Source organism: Apodemus sylvaticus, chromosome X (genome assembly GCF_947179515.1).
Source record: "Apodemus sylvaticus chromosome X, mApoSyl1.1, whole genome shotgun sequence".
NCBI lineage: Eukaryota > Metazoa > Chordata > Mammalia > Rodentia > Muridae > Apodemus > Apodemus sylvaticus.
Genome location: NC_067495.1, coordinates 19,223,227 through 19,238,473, shown reverse-complemented (window position 1 = coordinate 19,238,473; position 15,247 = coordinate 19,223,227). Strand labels below are relative to the sequence as shown.

General features: G+C 39.2%; 1 pseudogene; it reads left to right on the top strand.

The window, feature by feature from the left end:
* Positions 1 to 5,011: 5,011 nt before the first annotated feature.
* Positions 5,012 to 5,239, top strand: LOC127675380 (protein transport protein Sec61 subunit gamma-like; annotated as a pseudogene).
* Positions 5,240 to 15,247: the final 10,008 nt, after the last annotated feature.

Sequence of the window (15,247 nt, the reverse complement as noted above, 5' to 3'; positions counted from 1 at the left end):
TTCCATTAATCTAGTTTTCCGTTTTGAATCAGTACCACTCTGCTTTAATTTCTACAGCCTCACACTTTCTTTCATTAAGTGCTAAGGCTGCTGGTTACTCATTAGTCATTAGTCATCTCAGAATTTTCCCAGTTATTTCTAGATCTTTATCTTTCCAAAGGGATACAATTTATATATGTAAGATCAATGTAAACTTATTTGAATTTCATGAAATTTATGAATTAATTTGAAGAATATTAACATTTTTATAATTAGTGAGCATTTCCCATATTTTTTCTTACAGTATTTATCCAGTTATTGCATGTACATGTTTCTCTCTCTCTCTCTCTCTCTCTCTCTCTCTCATGCACATGCGAGATAGTAGTCAAAGGACAATTTGTAGGAGCAGGTTTTCTCCCTTCATATTGTATCCTCAGACTGTTGGTTCAGTGGCAAATTCTATTATACCCTCCGAACCATCTCATCAGCTTTATGCACATATTTTGTAGCCTATAAGGGAGCCCCTTAATTGTACAGTGAGGTTTCCAGAAGGATACAATGACAAAGTTTAGAAGGAAATAGAGAAATTTAAGATTACTTTAAGGGAGGGGAAATATAGAGCTGTATGAAACCCAGGAAAGAACAGAGCAGAGGAACTGTGTAAGAGGTGGTTATTGCATTAATTATCTAGTGCTGAGTAGCATCCACAAATTTAGTTCTTTTGAACAACAACCCTATTTGTCTCATAGTCTCTATGGGTCAGAAATCTAAGCACAACTTAGCTCAAGTTCTCTGCCTCAGGGCCTCACAAGATTATAATAAAGGTGTCAGTCAGGGTTTAGGGATCACTAGACGAATCAGTAGAGGAAGGACCACACCCAAGATCAGGTGGTTATTGTCATATTTTCAATTCTTCAATGACAGACTGTGAACCCCCTCAGTTCCTGGTCTTCAGTTTCCTGACACATGACTTCTCCAGCATGGCAACTTGCTTCATCAAAGCCAACAAAGGGACTAGGAGTGTCAGACAGAGGTAAAGCAATTGATGGAATGTGAGAAGCCCTGAGTTTGATATCCTATAACACACACATACCCTACACCAAGGTAGAGAATCATTGTTTAGTAAGACAGAAGTCTCAGTCCTATGTAATCTAAACACTTAAACTTCTTCATTCTAACCCTAAAATATGTCTGGCATAGGTTATTTCCTGTACCATACAGAACATCTTTGTGTGTCCACTTTCAAAGAACTGGGATTACAAGCTTGTGCCACTATGTTTAGCTCAATTTTAATTCCTAAAAATATTATGGTCTCTGGCAGAAGAGACTCCAGGCTCATATAGCCAGATAAATAGTAGCCATTTCCATTTTTGTAGCATTTTAGAGCTTGCAAATCTGCTTTCAAGTCATGACTTACTTTTGTTTCCTTTAAAAAAACAGATGATGTAGCCAGACAGTAAAACTAATGTTTAAAGAGACTATATGGCTATTTCATAACCAGTGGGTGGCAAAACTAGGATGAGAACATCAAGTTTTCAGTTCATAGCTTATTACACTAGAGTGCTTTCTCCAAATACCAGAGATGCATTGGTTTTCTCCTACAGTAGGTAGGGTCTCATGCCATCTTGCTGAGTTCTTCTCCTGGCTCAGCTATTACTAGCCAATCAGACCAGTCTCACTCCATCTTCCAGAACTCCCATAGGGAATCAGAACAGCTTTATAAAGTTCCCAGCATACTCTATGGCCCACAGCAAGTTCTCATTTATTGGGAGTGTTACAGCCCAACCTCATTGACAATCAATTCAAGTTCTACCTTGTTGCCTTAATCACTGTGGTAATATGTCATCAGGTATAAGTTGCTTTTAGAAGATATCAAAACAGAAAGACATGGTCTGCCTCCTATCACTTGCAGCAAAGTGCATTTAGTTGTCAACAGTGTGAATCCAGTGTCTTCATAAATAAAAAAGCAGACCTTTAACTATTATAATAAACACTGAGTGTCCAAATCGTAGTTTCTAATTGTCATTATCTGGTCAAAACAGCCAGACTTCTTGGAAATCTGGCTCATTCCAGAGCTGGGGAATTGAAAATATAAGTAGTATGGAACATCTTCTGGTGGGAGAAAATAAAGAACTGCTCAAAGAAAGATGGAGTCACAAAGACTAAAAGCATGCAGGAGCAGCTTGAATGGACTGGTGTTTAAATATGTATATCAACTTGGTAGGACTTAAGGTTGCTAGCAAACTGGTAAATCACTGCCTTCAGATGTGTGTATCCAGAGAAGACTCATGTATTGGTCAGCAAACTGAATGAGGCAGATCCACTTCAAATAGGATCAATACTCATCTAATTAGATAGGGACCCAGATGGAGTGGAGAGGAAGGAGGGGACATTCTCTCTCCAGTTCTTCCTTCAAGAATGGGAATGGTTTCTTTAATTGCTGCCCATGGACATCAGGACTTCAGGTACTTTGGACTCCAGGCATTTGAATTCAGGATACCAGCATATGTCTATGTACTGTTGGGTTCTTGATCCTTAGGCCTGGGCCAAGGTTGAATGGTTATATCATTAGCTCAAAGATGACCACAGTGAAACTTCTCAGCCTCCATGGTATGGTCAACCAATCTAATTAAAATTCCTTCTATATGTCTTATTGATTTTTTTCCCCTATGGAGTACCCTGACTAATACAGAAAATTTTCTCCTAGTTCAATATAGGACATTTGAATGTTAATATAAAGAATGATATATTAATATGCTATAACTTGCTGAGTTCATTAAGATATATATACTTATATATCCACACATATATGTATATATCTCCATATATATTCAAATAGATACATAGATACATGGTGAATGGATGGAGGGAGGGATAGATAGATAGATAGATAGATAGATAGACAGACAGATATCCTTGCCTCTGCAGGTGTAAGAAAAAGGAGACTTTACATGAGAAAAAACAATGCTAAAATTATAGCATTTGGAAAACAGCATTTGATAATTCCAGTCATGATAATTCTTTCAGATGAATCTAAAAACTAGTAGGTTCAAGTCTGGATATTGATACAATTACAATAAGTCTGATGCATCTTTCCACCAGATACTATTAAGTATAGTAACTCTACTGTGGAGAAATCTGGAAGACATTCTTTAACCATGTGATCACCATTAGTGGGACAAATAGACAATGTATTCCTCCTGATACTATGTACCAAAAAGAACACACCATCACCTCTGTGATCTTCCTACCAAAATGTATAACCCAAATATAATGAAAATTACTAGAAAAACTCAAATTGAGGGATAGCCTAAAAATAACTAATCTGTACTCTTGAAAATTTGTCAGTGCCATGAGACACAAAGAAAGACAAATGAATTCTGAAGAATTCTATTATAGTGAGGCTAAAGAGACATCAACCAAATGTACATAATTCAGAGAATTCTTTTGCTCTGAGAAACATTGTTGGGGGCTGGAGAGAGAGAGCTCAGTTAGTAAAATGTCTGCTATACAAGCTTGAGAACTCGAGTTCAATCTTCAGCACCCATGTAGAAAGCATGTATTTGTAATATCAGTACCAGAAGGTGGAGACATAAGGACCCCTGGGTTTGCTGGCCAGTCACCTACTCTAATTGTCAAGTCCCAGGCCCCAATGAAAGAGTCCTACCTCAAGAGAGGGTGGATGGCTCCCGAGGAATAACGCTGGGTTTAAACTTTAGCATCCACATACATGTGCATTTGCACACACACACACATACATACATGCACACAAATACACACACAAGGCAAGACTGTTTTTATCACTCCTATTTAACATTATACTATAAGCCATTAAGACAAGAATAAGAAATAAAGGAAAGGAAATAAAACATATGCAGACTGGGACACAAGAAATGATAAATTAAACTGTCTCTGTCAGAATATATGATTACCTATGTTGAAAATTTCAAAGATAAAAATAAGCCTCTTGTAACTAATAAATGATGGCAAAGTTGCAAGATAACCAGGTTAGGATACAAAGGCCAACTGCTTCTTTTTTTAATATAGCAGCAAGGAACTTGAAACTTTTTTTTTCTGCAATACTCCTTTTTATTTTGTTATTTTTTATTTTTTGTTTCTTTTATTGGACAGAAATAAAAGAGTATCACATGTAATTTACAAGTTACATTATTTATTCATTTGTAAAGCATTCTATACACTTTAAAACTAGTGATAGAGAAAAATGAAATTGTTACCGTTTTAGAAACAGGAGATGACCATGACTATAAAAATGCTTTACTTGGAACAAGATATTATTAGTGTCCCTTAGTGATGTTACAAATACTTCAAAATACATTTTATATCTAGGGATTTGAAACTTTGAAAGACAATCATCTATGTAAACATCCAAAACTTACTTGGATATAAATCCTAACGAAAATATGTACAAGATCTATATGAGGAAAGATACAAAGCTCCAATGATAGGAACCAAAGACAAGCAAATGAAGAGATATTCCACACATACAATATAGGAAGAAATAATATCAAAATGTAAGTCCTGCCCACCTCAATCTAGAGCAGAGGTTCTCAACTTGTGGGTGATATGTGATCTCAAAAAGGGTCATGTATCAGATTTACTGCATATCAGGTATTTACATTATGATTCATAGCCATAACATTACAGTTATGAAGTAGCAACAAAAATAATTTTATGGCTGGAGTCACCACATCACGAGGAACTGTATAAAAGCGTTGTAGTATTAGGAAGGTTGAGAACCAGTGATCTAGAGATTCAATGAAATCCCAAACAAAATCCTAAAATTTGTTGAACATCAACAGAGTGTTTCTAAAGCTTCTCTTAAAAGAGGAAGGACCTAGAATAACCAACATAAGATTGACAGAGAAGAAACAATGAGAACTGGTGCTACCTCATGTTAAGACTTACTCTAACGCTGTAATAAATAAACATATAGTACTGCTGAAAGAATAGATAAGTCTATTGGAAAAATAAGATAGAATTCTCTCTTAAGCTCTGGGTCTCTACGCTCTCAAACCGCCATCCCACAAACATGGATCAGGCAATGCAGTTTGTAGAGCCAAGTTGGCAGTTTGTGAAGGACTCAATTCGGCTGGTTAAAAGATGCACCAAACCTGACAGAAAAGAATTCCAGAAGATCTCCAGAGCCACAGCGATAGGATTTGCTATCATGGGATTTATTGGCTTCTTTGTGAAGTGATCCATATCCCTCCCTATTAATAACATCATTGTGGGTGGCTGAGTCCTTTCTCATGGGACGAGTGAACCAATGAAGGGGTGACAAGCTCATGAAGTAAAATGTTGCCTGGATGCTTTGTGGTTTTTGTTTCTTTACTCCTTCCTATGAGGTTTTCTATTTCTAAATTAAAATAATTTCAAAAGAAACACTTTTTCCATAACAAAAAAATAAGATAGAGAACATGGAAGTGAAGTGAGCACAGATCTTGAACAAAGGAGCAAAGGAAATTTAATGGAGAAAAGATGATTTTTTTTTAAAACAACAAATGTTTCTGGAACAACTGGACATCTAAATGCCAAAGCATTTATCTAGACAGAACTTACATTCTTCACAAAATAGATCAAAATTGATTATAAGTCTTAATATAAAATGCAAAATTATGAACAGAGCACTAATCATACAGGCACTAAGATAAAGAGTTGATAAACGGGAACTCATGAAATTGAAAAGCTTCTGTAAGGCAAAGGACACTGTCAATAGGACAAAACAGCAGCCTAGACATTGGGAAAGGATCTTCACCAACCCTACATCTGACAGAGGGTTAATATCCAAAATACATTTTTAAAAATCTCAAAAAACTAAACATCAACAAACCAGATAACCTAATTAAAAAATGGAGTACTTATCAAAACAGAATTCTCAACAGTGGAATTTCTAATGACCAAGAAGCACTTAAAGAAATGTTCAACAGTCTTAGCAACATCAGGGAAATGCAAATCAAAATGACTCTGAGAGTACCTCTTATACTTATTAGAATGGCTATGATGAAAAACTCAAGTGACAGACAGCACATGGTGGTGAGGATGTGAAGATGGGGGGGGGGGGCATTCCTCCATTGCTGGTGAGAGTGCAAACGTGTGCAACCACTGTGATGGCATGAATATGCTTGGCCCAGGAAGTAGCACTTCTAGGAAGTGTGACCTTGTTGGAGGAAGTGTGTTACTGAGAGGGTGGGCAATAAGACCCTTCTTCTAACCACGTGGGACTCAGTCGTCTCCTTCAAATGAAGATGTAGAACTCTCAGCTCCTCCTGCACAATGCCTGCCTGGACACTGCCATGCTCCCCCCCCCCCCCCCCCCGTGCCTTGATGATAATGGACTGAACCTCTGAACCTGTAAGCCATCCCAATTAAATATCTTTATAAGAGTTGCCTTGGTCATGGTGTCTGTTTACAGCAGTACAACTGTAAGATAACCACTGTGGAAATCAATTTGGCAACTTCTCAGAAAATTCAGAATAGATCTACCTTAAGACCCAGCAATACCACTCCTGGGCACATACCCAAAGGATGATCCACCATATCACAAGGATACTTACTCAGTTATGTTCGTAGCAGCTTTATTCATCATAGCCAGAAACTGAAAACAACTTAGATGCCCCTCAACTGAAGAATGGATAAAGAAAATGTGGTGCATTTACACAATGGCATATTACTCAACTATTAAAAACCAATGACATCATGAAATTTTCAGGCAAATGGATGGAACTAGAAAATATCATCCTGAGTAAGGTGACTCAGACCCAGAAAAACATGCATGATATATATTCACTTATAAGTGGATATTAGATGTAAAGTAAAGGATAATTGTGTTACAATCTACAGACCAAGAGAGACAAAGTAACAAGGAGGGATCAAGGGTGACACATGAATCTGTCCAAGGGGTAGGGGACTGGACAGGAGCAGGAACAAGGACGGGAACAGGAGGGATCATGTGAGAAGTGGATCGAGGGAGGGAGTACTGGGAGAGACAAATGGAATGGGAGAGGGGCACCTCTGTGAAAAACTAGACACTCAGGGCAGTGGAAACTCCCTGAACTATATGAAGGTGACCCTAGGTAAAACTCCTACCATTGGGGGATTGAAGCTTGACCCTACCATCTCCCTAGCCTGCCAATGAAGGGATCGGGACACCATAAAACCTTCGGCCTACAATTTGTCTGGTCTACAAGATATGCTGGAGTAAAGATGGCACATAAATCAATGGAGTGGCTGGCCAATCAACAACTGGTCCAGCTTCAGACCCATACCATAAGAGGGATCCCACCCCTGACACTGCTAATGACATTCTGCTATACTTATAGACAGGAACCTAGCATAACTGCCATCAGAGAGGCTTTATCCAGCAGCTGAGGGAAACATATGCAGAGACCTACAGCCAAATATTAAGCTGGTGGAACTTGGGGAGTACTGTGGAAGAGGGAGAGAAAGATTGTAAGAGGCCACAGAATCAACTAACCTGGGCCCATAGGGGCTCACAGAGACTGAAGTGCCAACCAAGAAGGGTGCATGGGACTCACCCAGACCCTCTGCATATATAACAGATGTGTAGCTTGGTCTTCATGTGGTACTCCTAACAGTGGGAACAGGTGCTGTCTTTAATTCTGTTGCCTGTCTTAGGGCCCCTTTCTCTCTACTGGGCTGCCCTGTTTAGGCTTAATAGAAGATGCGCCTAGTCTCACTGCAACATGATATGGAAATGCTGGTTGAGATCTATGAGAGACTTCCCCTTTTCTGAAAAGAAAGGAGGAAGTGGATGGCGTGGGGAGGTCTAGGAGAAGAGGGAGGGGAAACTGTATTTGGATTAAAGTAAATTAATTAAAATTTTTACATGAAAAATTATGAAATTCTTAAAATTCAACAAGTAAAATATAGGTGACCTGGTCTTTACCAATGACTTTTTAGATCTGACATTACACAGATGCTATATGAAAGAAAAAAATCAGTAAGCTATATTTTGCTAAAACACAGAATTTCTCCAGGAAGTGCTGATGAACACTTTTAATTCCAGCACTCAAGAGGCAGAGGTAGGCAGATCTCTCTGAGTTGGAGGCCAGCCTGGTCTACAAAGCAATTTATAGGACAGTCAAGACTACACAGAGAAACTCTGTCTCAAACAAAAAGAGAGAAAGGAAGGATTACCAGGAAGGCCTGGTATTCAAAACATGCAAAGAACTTCTTTGTTGCTGGGGATCAAACTAGGGTGTCCCATCAGCTAAGCATGCACTCCATTACAGAAATACAGCCACATGCAACAAAGAACAAAGGCAACAAGGAAACAAACCAGCTTTAAAATGGGCAAATTTCTGAGCAGATCCTCAGCAAAGAAAATATACAGACAGCAAAGAAGAACAGTAAAAGATGCTCAACATCGTGTGTCATTAGGGAAATTGAAAGTTAAAATGATTATCAACACACACTTATTAGAAACTCTGCATTCTGAACACTGAAAACATCAGATGCTGATGAGGATTCGAAACAGGAATTCATTAACTGCTAATGGGAGTGCAAAACAGAACAATAATTCGGGATATAGTTTAAGTGTTTCTTACAAAGATAAACATCATCTTCCCACATAACCCAAGACTTGTATTTCTGGCTATTCACCTCAATGACTTAAAAATAAGTCCACACAAAAAAACCTGCACATAAACAGTGATCACAGGAGTGATCACGGGACTTTTTTTTATTGCCTTGCTTGTTCCTTGACTATTTGTGTTTATTGTACTGCTTGACCTTATTACTTGCATGTAATTAAAATGGTATAAAAGTGGATTGGGAAAAACTAAACCTGCCTCAGCCTCAGAACTGCCTGAGGTCATGCTAAAAAAATCTGCACATAAATATTTATAATAGCTTTCTCATAAGTGCCCATAATTGAAAACAACCAAAATTTACTTGAGCAGGTAAAGTACTATGGTAATCCATATAACAGAATATTAATTCAAGCATAAAAGGAAATGGCTAGACAAGTCATGAAAAGGCATAGATAAACCTAAAATGTAAAGGAGGACAATCTAGTATGACGACATACTCTGATTCCAGTAATGTGATATTCTCAAAAAGGCAAAACTATGGTGACAGTGACAAAGGGGAGGGGGTTGTAGAATAGAGTAGTGCATGCCCTTAACCCTACCATTTGAGAGGTTGAAGCAGGAGGATGCAGAATTCAACCTGGAGGATCCACAGTCCAGCTTGGGCTACATAGCCACACCTTGTCTTAGAAAAATCAGTGATTAGAACTGGTGAGATGCAAGTTCTTGCTGTGAAACCCTGGTCACTTGAGTTTTCATCCCAGGAATCCACATAAAGGTAGAAGAAGAGAACCAACTACAAGAACTTGTCTTCTGAATTCTGCATGATGATGATGATGATGATGATGATGATGATGATGATAAATTTTAAGTTAGTGGCTATTGGGGTTGGAGAAGAAAGAATAAAAAGAGCATAGAGAACTTTTTTATTATTCAAAGCAATTTTTAATTTAAATAAATTTTGATCATATTCTTCCCTACCCACCCAACTTTAAGTTCTTTCTCAACAAACAAAAACCTAATGCAAACACAAAACTAAGAAAACACTACCCCAAACAAGAACAAAACAAAACACCGAACTGTAACCAAACATGAAGCCTGTTCTGGAGTGGTTGATATACCCAGTGTCACTCCATTGAAGGAAACTGAGTTCCCCTCTCCCTGAAATGACGGTTCACTTGTTAGCCTTTACCCCACTGGTTATTCATTCATTCACTTTTTAAAAATAGAACTAAATAAAATATAATAAGATAAAACAAAAACTATCACATTGAAGTTGGATGGTACAAACCAACAGAAGGATATTGAGCCCAAGCGAAGGCACAAGAATCAAAGACCTACTCATTCACACTTGGGAATCCCATAAAAACACTAAACTGGAAGCCATAATATAAGCACAATGGTGCTGGCCAGCGCAGGCCCAGTGCATGCTGCCTCAGTCTCTGTGAGTTCACATGAGCTTTACTCAGTTGACTTAGAGAGCTTGTTCCTCCTGGTGTCCTCCATCCCCTGTGACTCTTATACTCTTTCTGCCTCATCTTCCACTGGGTTCCCTGAGCTCTGAGGGGGAGAGATTTGATTAAAAACATCCCTTAGGGCTGAGTATTCTAAGGTCACTCACTCTGAAATATCTGGCTATGGGCCTCTATATTTGTTCCCTTTTGCTGCAAGAGGAAGTTTCAAGCACAGGGAATTTTTGAGGCAGTGAAGTTATTGTGTATGAAACCAAATGACATTTATACCGTACATTGTCAAAACACATAGAATGAGCTAGGCATCGTGGTTGACAGCTGAAATCCCGGCATGTGGGAGACTGAAGCAGTTTAAGACTTTCCTGGACTGTATATTGAGACCTTAACTAAAAAAAGAAAAAAAAGAGTTGTGAAATATACAATATTGAGAGTGCACCCTAATGTAAACTATGGGCTTAATCAATAATGTACTTAATAATGTAATTAATAATGATGTACTAATACTGGATCACCATTTATAACAAACATACCATACTAATGCAAGATGCTACTAATAGAGGACAATAGGATAAGATGAGAGTACATGTGAACTTAATCTCTGTATTTTCAATTTGTTTGTAAATGTGAAACTGCTCTCTCTCTCTCTCTCTCTCTCTCTCTCTCTCACACACACACACACACACACACACACACACACACACACACACAGTGCTAGAGCTTGAACACAAGTCTTCACAACTACCAGACAAGCACTCTGCCCCTGATCTAAGAGCTTTGTCCTCAGCAATTACATGCATTTTAAAAATGAGTAAAATAGGGGGCTAAAGGGATTCATTCCTCTGTGGTTAAAATCACTGACAGCTCTTTCAGAGGACCCAGGTTCAATTCCCAGCACTCATATGGCAGCTCATAACTGCCTATATGATTCCAGTTTCAGGAGATCCATCCAATACCCTCTTCTGACCTCTATGGACACACAGACACAACACATAGACTCACACAATAAATAAATATTTTAAAAATGAATAAAGTACTAACTATATCTTAAAACATGGATGAGCCTTGGAAAAGTGCTAAGCCAAAGAATTTGGTCAAAGGAGCCTTTTTTTTTTTTTAACAGAATGCAGTACCATGAGCCCCAGAATGGAAGCACCCACAATAGGCTGCACCTTCCTCCATCAATCATTGATTTTTAAAATGTCCTATGGCTAGAAAATGTAGACATTTTCTCAGTTGAGGTTCCTTCCTTTCAGATAACTCTAGCTGGTGTCAAGCTAACATAAAAATAGTCAGTATACTGGGTGAGGGGTTACTTAAAGGAGTTGAAATGACAAAGACAACTCCATCACCAAGGCCCAGCCCAGCATGTGTGAAAGTTCACAAAAGCTGGGAAACCTGGAGCACACTGCACAGCATTCAGGCAGCTCAACAGGTTGAGGAGTGTCCCATCTAAGTGACTTGGTTGGTCTAAACTTCTTCCAGGCAGCCAGGCAGCCAGTCTGGTTTCAGAGTCGGCAGTTTTTCTTGGTTGAGTCTTCTTTGAAACTCAGTTTATCTGAAAGTCTTAAGTGTATCTCAGCTTGTTTTTCCTCTGAGTGGGACTTTCAGATGTTACTGTTTACTCTGGTAGGGAGAGTCCTAGTGAATCTGGCTAGTTTCAGGGCATTCTTGAAGTTTTTTTGCCTCCCTGTTTTTGTTCATCATACATGGAATGTTTTGATCTTGGAGGAAACTATTAGATAACAGAAACCTAGCCAACTACCCCAGGCTAGTGAGGTTATGAATCTTATAGGAGAACAAACCCACTACCACCAGTTTACTAGAGCAGCATAATTCCCAATTGCATTCTGAATGTTTATCCTTATATCCACAGATAAGTGTAGCTCTCAGCCCCCAACAAAGAAGCTTCCCTTTGCCAAAAAACAAAAACAAAAACAAAAACAAAACAACAACAAAAAAAAAACAAAAACCAACAACAAAAACAACAAAACAAAAAAACCCAGACTGTTATAGGAAAAACACAACTGGTCAGAATGCAGAGAGCAACTGATAGTGATGTTCCTAGATCCAATAAACAGAAGCATCTACAATGCAACTCCTGCACCTATTATCAGGGAACATCATGGTAGAAAGATTATATGAGCCAGAAGACCAGGATGTCTGCTGTGACATCATATCTCCTAGCTGTGACAGGGAAGCTACAGCCATGCAATCTCAGCAATATGGTTGATAAAACAAGACCTGAACACTCCCAACAATAGTTAACATCCAGTGTATATGGGAAAATCTCATGGGCCCTCACCTCTAGATGAAGCAATACAAGCAATTAACAACTAATGGTTGAGGAAGATCCAGAATTTCCCTGGATGAAGCCCTTAATTGGTTATCCAATATCAATTGCTCAGCCCTGAAATCACACATATACAAGTAACACTAATCAACTCAGCAGGTTGTATCTACATACACGTATGCCAACAACAATTAAAGAAAAAGAGACCATGAATTTGAGAGGGAGTGGGAGAGAACTTGGGAGGAGTTGGAAGGAGAAGACAGAGGGAGAAATGATGTAATATTTTAATTAAAAAATTTTTAAGAACGTACAAGCTAAATGTGGTGACTCACACTTGTAATCCTAGCACTCTGGGGGCTGAAGCAGGATGATTGCAGTGAATTTGAGACCAGTCTGGGGCCAGCCAGAGCTGCATAGTCAAGTGGTCCTTTTTAAAAAGACCAAAGAACCCTTTGTATATACCCAAGCGCACAAGCATATGCCCTCATTCTAGTTCCCAGAACCTGTAAACGCAATTGGTCTTCATATCATGGTTCCCCTAGCTGCAATTTCAACTAAGAATTGAAAGTATTTTTTTTCAAATTGTGTCTGTACTGTACATATAAAGAATTTTTCTTTGTCATCGTTCCTTAAATAACAGAGTATAATAACTATTTACATAGCATTTACATTATATTAGGTATTATAATCTGGAGATGACTTAAAGTATATGGGAGGATGTGTGTAGGCTATTATGCAAATACTACATCATTTTACATAAGGAACTTAAGTGTCTGTGGGTTTTGGTATCCAAGGAGAGTCCTGGATCCAGTTCCCATTGGCTACTGAGGGATGACTGTGTAGGCTTAGACTATCCACCTAACAGCCACACAAGAAAGTGCTAACAGTGGAGATTCTCCGTGTAGAACTGGGGAATGGAAGATGAAGGCTAAGGCTTTTGTTTTTCACTGAATACCTTCTTATACCATCTTCTTATCGAAGATTATTTCTTATTCATTTATTATATACTCCAAAGTTCCCATAAAATACTACTGTTTCCAGATGCCTACATTGCTTTCCCTAACTTCTCTTAAACAAAAATCTTTATACTACCTCCCAAAACATGATACAAGAAGAAAAATAAAGACCTAAACTTGCCCCCAAAAAAATCTAAAGAAATCAAGAAAAAGCCAGGTATGGTGGTTTATACCCTAATCCCAGCACTTGGAAAGTGAAGGCTGATAGATGAGTTCAAGTCCAGCCTCAGCTATGTAGTAAGTTTAAAGCAACTCTAGGCTAAATGAGACCATAAGTTGATATAAATCAACTTCCCATTCCCCTGGGGGAAAACATGAAAAAATACAAATATGCCAAAACTATTACAGAAATTAATTCTGTACCCATGTTTATTCAATAGAGTATTTTGTGGTAATTTAAATGTTTGTAGAGAATTCTAATCAGAGCCCAACAAGATGGCTCAGAAGGTAAAGGCGCCAAGCCTGAAGACCTGAGTTTGATTCCAGAAACCAACATAGTGAAAGGAGAAAATAGACTTCCACACGTTGTCCTCTGACCTCTCTCTATGCTAACCATATCACATATATAATAAAGCAATAGATTACTAAATGTAGGAAAAAAGAAATTTAATTGTAAATATTTGTGAAACAATGGGAGTATAGAGTTGAACATACTCTATACTCAAATTTGAGCTTTGTCAAAAAGTAACCCAGACCCAGAAAGACAAACATGGTGTAGTTGTTTGAATATGACTGGCTCAGGAAGTGGCACTTTTAGGAGGTGTGGCCTTGTTGGAGTAGATGTGACCTTTATGGAAGTGTGTCACTGTGGGGCTGAGCTTTGAGAGCCTCCTCCTAGCTGCCTGGGAGACAGTCCTCTCTTGGCTGCAGTTAGATCATGATGTAGATAGAACTCCTAGCTCCTTCTCCAGCACCATGGCTGCCGTGCTTCCTGCCATGATGAGATGATGATAGACTGAAGCTCTGAACCTGTAAGCCAGCTCCAATTAAATGTCCTTTGTAAGAGTTGCCTTGGTCATGAAATCTCTTCACAAAGATGGGAAGCCTAACTAAGACATGTGATACGCACTCACAAGGGAATATTAACCATACTCATGCTACAAACCACAGACCTAAAGAAGCTAAGAAACAAGGAGGGCACAAGGGGGTTGCTTGAATCTCACTGAGAAAGGGAAATTGATTAGATGGAGGATTTATAGGGCACTGGGGGACTGGGTGAGGAGGGTGTGGGGATGGGAACAGCAGGGATGAGGTGGGGAAAGGATGGAGGAAGAGAGTACTGGGAGAGACAAGTGGATTGGGGGGCATCTCTGGGACAATCAAGAAACCCAGGACAATGGAAACTCTCAGGCATCTATGTGGGTAACCCTAGCAATGGGGGATATGGAGCCTGAAGCAGCCATCTTTTGTAACCTGGCAAGACTTCAATGGAGGAATTGGGACACCAACCCAGCCACAAAACCTTAGACCCACAATTTGTCCTGCCTACAAGATGTTTCACGGTGAAAGATGGAGCAGAAATTGAGGGAAGGGCCAATCAATGACTGGTCCAGCTTGAGGCCCACGCCATGAGAGGGAGCTAACCTCTGACACTATTGCTGATATTCTGCTATCCTGTCTGCTGTACAGACAGGAGCCTGACTTAACTGTCATCAAAGAAGCTTCACCCGGCAACTGATGGAAACAGATGCAGAAGTCCGCAGCCAACCATGAAGTGGAGCTTGAGAAGTCCTGTAGAAGACGGGGTGGAAAGATTGAAGAAGTCTGAGGGGTCAAGGACACCACAGGAAAACCTAAAGAATCAACTAGCCTGGGCCCACAGGGGCTCACAGAGACTGAACCCCCAACCAGAGAGCATGCATGGGCCAGACCTAGGCCCTCTGCACTTAAGTAACAGTTGTGCACCTGAGTCTTCATGTG